The sequence below is a fragment of the Caloenas nicobarica genome, chromosome 3 (genome assembly GCF_036013445.1).
Source record: "Caloenas nicobarica isolate bCalNic1 chromosome 3, bCalNic1.hap1, whole genome shotgun sequence".
NCBI classification, from domain to species: Eukaryota; Metazoa; Chordata; class Aves; order Columbiformes; family Columbidae; genus Caloenas; species Caloenas nicobarica.
Genome location: NC_088247.1, coordinates 8,827,704 through 8,833,703, shown reverse-complemented (window position 1 = coordinate 8,833,703; position 6,000 = coordinate 8,827,704). Strand labels below are relative to the sequence as shown.

Genomic DNA, 6,000 nt, shown 5'->3' with positions numbered 1-6,000 from the left:
CGGCCGCCTCCCTCCCCGGCTAAAGCGGGCAGTAGGTGAGGGGAAGGCGGCCAGACGGGAGCATGGTCGCGGCTCCGCAGCAGCCTCCGCCGCGCCGCGCCCCCCTGCCCGGCCTCCAGCGCGGCTCCCGGCACCCGCGCCGGGCTCTGCGTTAGCGGCGGAGGCTGCGATGCACAAGCCGCCGCCCGCCGCCGCCGCCGCGCATCCTCCCGCCGCCTGAGGACGCGGCCGCGCACCCGCGTTGCCGGCCCAGGGCCGCCTGCGCCCCCGCGGAGGGAGGTAAGCGGCGCGGCGGCTGCGCGCCCGCGGAGCTCCCCGCCAGGCGCGCCGGGCATCGCATCGCCGGGCTGGCGGCTGCCCTGCGCCTGCGCTCGGTGCCCGCATTAAAAACTTCCTGCGTGCCTCCTGCTGCCTGGGGGGTGCTGTGCGGGGAGCCAGCGGCCGATCGTATGTTATGACGATGATGATTTCCTTTTTTTTTCTTTCCTTTCCCGGATTTTTTTTTTTTTTTTTTTTTGAAATGTTGGCGCGGGGGTCCCCACCCCCGCCGCGCTCCCACAACTTCGGGCGCTCGGCCGCGCTGCGGCGGGGAGCGGGCTGGGTCGCGCACCCCCCGAGGGGCGGCTGTGTCCCCGGGGGCTCCCAGCCCTCCCGGGGCGGCTGTCCCGCCGGATCCCCCCTTCCCATCGCCGGAGCCGCCCCCGAAACTGCCTGGGAACGGATCGGCGCGCACCCCGGCAGCCTCCCCCTTCCCTTCCCAAACGTCTGTGCCAGCCCCGGCGTCTCCCTGTGCCTGGAATACGTTCCATTCCCATTCCCCCCCTTCCTTTTTCTCCCCCTCCCCGCGCGTGATGCGTACGGGGAACTTCCCCGCACAAAATCGCATATTTACATATATATGTATATATATAAAACCACTCCGTATGCGTTTCCCACGCCGTGCCTCGCCACGCCGTAGGACGGTCCTCGCCGGTGTGAGGTTTTGTTTGGCCGCTGCTGGGGTTTCCTACTGATGCTTTTTTGAGGGGAGGCTGTTTTCTTTTAACTTGTCTTGGAGCCGAAGTGCTGCCTGGTGCCGTTAGGAGCGCAGAGGCGCATCCCCTGGGTACCTGTTTTCGGAAGGTCTCGCTTAGGATGGGAAGGAAAAGCTACTTTTTTTTTTTTTTTTTTTTTTGACATTGAGTGGATGTGACTATCTGTCCTTGTGTGAGGATGCAGGTCTGTGGTCCCTGGGATTTTGGGTTCAGGTTGCTTTTCCTTCCTGGAGGGTGGAGAAAGGTCTGGAGGAAGCGGGTTCTGGGGATGAATGGTGCTGTTTTTCGTACACTTCATAAATAGTATGTGCTCATAGTCTCCGAGATTTTTTTTTTTTTTTTTTCCCCTCTCTGGCTTAATTTATTAAACTGAAAATATTCCGTGAATGCTGGAAATGGATTTATCTCCCCACCACCATCAAAAATTATGGAGCCACGTATGGTCACGTAGTTGGCTGCATATCTTTTGTTTATTGTATATGAAAACTGTTTAGAAAAAATACAGCGGTCTGGTAACTAGATTAAGGGGGATTTAATCACTTTTTCCATCAATGGAGAAAAAAAGACATGCACGTTTGCTGGAGGCTTATTATTTGCTTTAACAGAAGATTAAAAGAGCATTTTTCTAATAGGAAACTTTCTTTTTCTTTGTTATTTCTTTAAAACAACTGAGCAAGTGTGCGTGTACATGTAGGCACGTGCGAGTCTGTTGCACAGATTTAAACACATTTGTTGGGTTGTCCTTTTGAGGTCAGTTTTGAGGTACTTAAAAACCAAACTACTGTGGCTTTAAGGTGACTGCAGATAACAGTATTACTGTCTCTTATAATTTGCAATCTGCTGAAACTTTAAGTCCTCCTTGATGGATATGATGATCTGTGTGAGGGAAAGAATAGTGTTCTAGCAAGCTTTATTACTTTGTTTTCATCCAAAACAAAGCAACAGTGTGTCTATTTTTTATTATTATTGTTGTTTTCTGTTTTGAACTGCTAATGCATTTTTTTTTTTCCCCCCATGTGGAGCAAAATAAAGTACAGCCATATTTTACATTGACATTTATCTGCGTCAAACTTTAGTTATGCTCAGGAGGTTGTTTAATTCTCTCTGGATGATATACAGGGGGTTTATTTTGTTTCTTATAACCTGTCCTCATTGTGTGTATTTATGGAAGTTGTCTTCAATTGAAGATGAAATATGGGAGCTATGCAAATAATTTAGTGACCCATCCAGAATACGTCTTAGCCAGCATATGTAAACTATGCCTTTCATTGTCTTGTTTCTTATAGATATCTTTCCCCATAATGTCTATTTTGATATTTCCTGATAGAAACTGAATAAAGCCTACGGTACTTTAATTGAAAATTAAAGTTCGGTGTTTGAGTTACTATGTCTTCTAAAATATTAGAGTATCATTGCAATTTATTTAAAAGTCTAAGAACATCTAGTCATATCAAGTAGTTGTCTTGCAAGTAATGATCAGTAGCACTAAATTTGGATGATTTATTTTTTTTCTTTTTTTGCTCATGTTCATTTAGCTTCCTGTAGAGGGTCTTAAAAGAGCTATGAAATACTTACTGGGTTCTCGGTCTTAAAAGCTGCCTGACTGTCCTCTGTTTGTTGTCTCCGGTAGCTTATGAAATGCGTGCACAGTGTGTGAACCTTTCCGTTAACAACAAAACCTATAAGCAAATGTTCAGTGTGAATTATATTACTGAAATAAAATATTCTATAGTTGTCATGGTTACAAATAGAGGCAAGGTTACTGGTTTTCATCTGCATGCTGGGGAGGGGGAATCTAGTTTTGTCACTTTTTAATTACATTTCTAATGAGTGATGGTCATACTTCAAGTACCCAATATATTAGATACACGCCACAGCGGATTAGATTTTGTTGAAGTCTGGCTGAAGCGAAACAAAAAGTGGCAATGTGCTGGAGCAAACCCTTTCTTGTTCATTTGGTTTTTTTGAAGCAAAAATCCTGAGGGAAGAAAGTACCCACCTCTGTGTTGTCTCTTCTTCTAGACTAGCATTCTGCCAGGGTCGCTGCTCCTCTTCTTCAAACAATGTATATAGTGTGTGTGTTGAATGGGAATCCTCTCAATGAAGGGAGAGGAAGACACAGATCTAGAAACGAGATCTGATTTTTGGCCGTACCGTGCACCGTATCTGGTGTTACCACTTTTAGTGCCCGTTTGAGGAGGATTCACGATCCCAGGTTTGCCGCGCTCACCTCGCCAGCGATATCGCTTCGCTCCTGTGCGTCTTCGTTCTCCCAGGTTGGGATCGGTTGTTGCCATTGGAGTCCCTCCAGTTGGGCACTGTGCTAACAGCCATCAAAATCGGGGCTTTAACTATTTGCAGTCGTTGGTGCTCATCCCGATGATGTTTCTCTGTTTCTCCGCACTCATCTGCAGTTCAGTCTTGTCCACACCTACTTGTTTTCCTGACCTTTTAATTTAGTTCTGAGAACCTGTGGACCCAATTCTTCTGAAGCACAGGAAAAAAAAAAAATCAAGGGCAGAAAAAAGTTAATATATATTTATTTTTTTCCTTCTCTGTGGTAGAAACTCACAGCTTTGGTGAGGGGGACATACCCACCCCTGGATCCATAAATGGAGAGAGAAATCACAGTCCGTCCTGTCTTGTCCCTTTCATTATAGCCCTGTTATGGGATTTTTTTTTTTAAATTTTTAAAACTGATCTGGCTTTTTTTTTTTTCCTGCATTTCTAAGTTTTGGGGTTACTTGAATATTTTGGCTAGTTGTTTTTAGCATTCTTTCTTTATCTGTAGGTTGAGCAGAGCATTGCAAAGGTCCCCTGGGATTTGGTGCCACAGGCTGCGGACCCAGGAAGACCTGTGGCCCTCCATAGTGCACCACACAGGTCTACGTTGTTTTCACATCATTAATTCTTTATTCCATAATCGAGGCTTTTAGCTAGCTAAGATCTCAGCATGGGTTAGTGACTTATGTGGTCCTTCAGCTTTTTTTTTTTTTCCCCCCCCTCCAGATCTTCCATTTTGCAATATTTAGCCTTACAGTGTGCTGATTCAATAACCTTAAGTATGACACAATGTCATTAGATTCTGTGATTTATTTGTGTATCTAATCACTTTCTTAATGTACTCATCTCTCAGCAGAAGAAATGCTATATAAATACCTGTATCCTAAAGCCCATAAACATACAGATTGGATAACCTTGCCTTGAATATACTTGTGGGTACTTGAAATTATTGTATTAACCCTTTGTCATGTTTTAAATTTCACGTATGGTTTTATGTTAGCTTACCCCGTGTGGGGAAGAGTTTTAGCGTCCCTCTATGCAGTTAATTCTTTATTAAAGTTACTTGTTGGAAGGTGGAGCTCCCACGCGAAGGCCGAACATGGGCTTCTCAAGAAATAACCTGCCAACAGCAGCTCCGAGCGTGAGGCTGCGTGAAGCGAAAACAGCTTTGACGTGTTTCTGTCGCTTCTACGTTTCCTTTGTCACCCGAAGTACAAAGAACTCCTCATCAGCTGTAGAGGGAGAGATTAAAAGGAAATAGATTAGAAAATCTCTTATGGGAAACACCTTCCTGTCAGGTTTTTAAGAGTCGGCGCACTTCAGAGGGTGCGAATGTGGGCTGTTTACCTGTTGTGGTTAAATCGGAACCGAACAGACCTGGAACAAGAGATGCCCTCAGAAGCCTCCCCGGTGCTGTTGTTATGCAGCCAGTTACCTCTGTGCTGTCCTGACCATCTGATAAATGACAGTAACTGAATTCCGAGTCACACTCCTCCATAAATAATCTTATGTTGTGGATTAGAATATCTGGAACATGGGACCATTTTCCTTAATTTTTATGTGCTGCTTTTTTTTTTTTTTTCCCCCAATCTGTGATGGTTAGGTCTAGGTTTTCAAATATCCTCAACTTGAATTTTTGCTGTCATTGGCACTGATGTCATAAAAGCACGTAGTTTTTTGGTGGTCTCAAGCTTCAGGTAGTCAGAAGCGCTGGCCTGCAGTGGTAATCCTGATTCACTGAAGCAATCTGCTCAAACTATAGACAGACTTATTTTAAAATGAGTGCAACATTCCTTTTTGGGGTGTGTGGGTTTTGTTGTTTTTTGGTTTTTTTTTTTTTAATTACCTGCCATCCATTGCAATACACTATATGACATGTGATATTAAGTGCTGGGCCTTCTCTTCAGGTTTGGTTTGGCTTACTGGAAGACATGAATGTGCAGCTCTTTGGTTTGCCTCCAGTTTTAGGACTAAACTCTACATGAATACAAGTAATATGCAATTTGATTGATTAAACCAAATTATTTCTCGGGGCATGTTTTGGAACTCATTCAGTGCAGCAGTTTGCAAGAAGATCTGCCACTGATAGAATTTCTCTGCAGTGTTGCTGTTAACTAAAAACAATTAAGTTTGCATGTGGTAGAACTGATGGGTTTTGGGTTTTTTTTGGACTCTAAATGTGGTTGAGAGGTCTGTGAAGAATCCCTCAAGTTCATACCGAGGTATCAGAGGCAGTAATGGTGTCCTGTAGTGGGTCTCAAACTCAAGATGTGTCTGATTTGTGGAGCTGGGCTTTATTCATACATCTCTTGATATTCTTCAACCTTGAGACAGAGACACTTACTATTAGTCTTCACTCTTTTTTTTTAAAAAAAAAAAAAAAAAAACAAACACCAAACTAAAACAGAAAAAAACCCCAAACAAAAACCACCAAAAAAACCCCAAACAAAAACCCACCACCACAACAGAAAAAAACAAACCAAAAGAACGTACCCCAAAGCCATGATCCGCATGACAATGCAGGCAGTAGAAATCCTGGATTTAAAGCCTGATTTAAGAGCTTTTGCTTTAGACACTTCTTAAAGTCCATGCTGATGAGTAATTAATATTTAAATCAGATAATTCTGTTCTGAGATATGCTTTGTCAGGCCTACTTGCAGGATTTTGGTTTTCTGGTCTGCAG

At 44.4% G+C, this 6,000-nt stretch overlaps 1 protein-coding gene across 1 annotated transcript in view; it reads left to right on the top strand.

Moving 5' to 3' along the window:
• Positions 1-206: 206 nt before the first annotated feature.
• The window catches only part of KLHL29 (kelch like family member 29), a 409,076-nt gene continuing 403,282 nt past the window's right edge, over positions 207-6,000 (top strand). The window contains exon 1 of the mRNA XM_065631175.1: positions 207-279. The gene's annotated coding sequence lies outside the window, so the exon portion shown is untranslated. The remainder of the gene's footprint in view (positions 280-6,000) is intronic.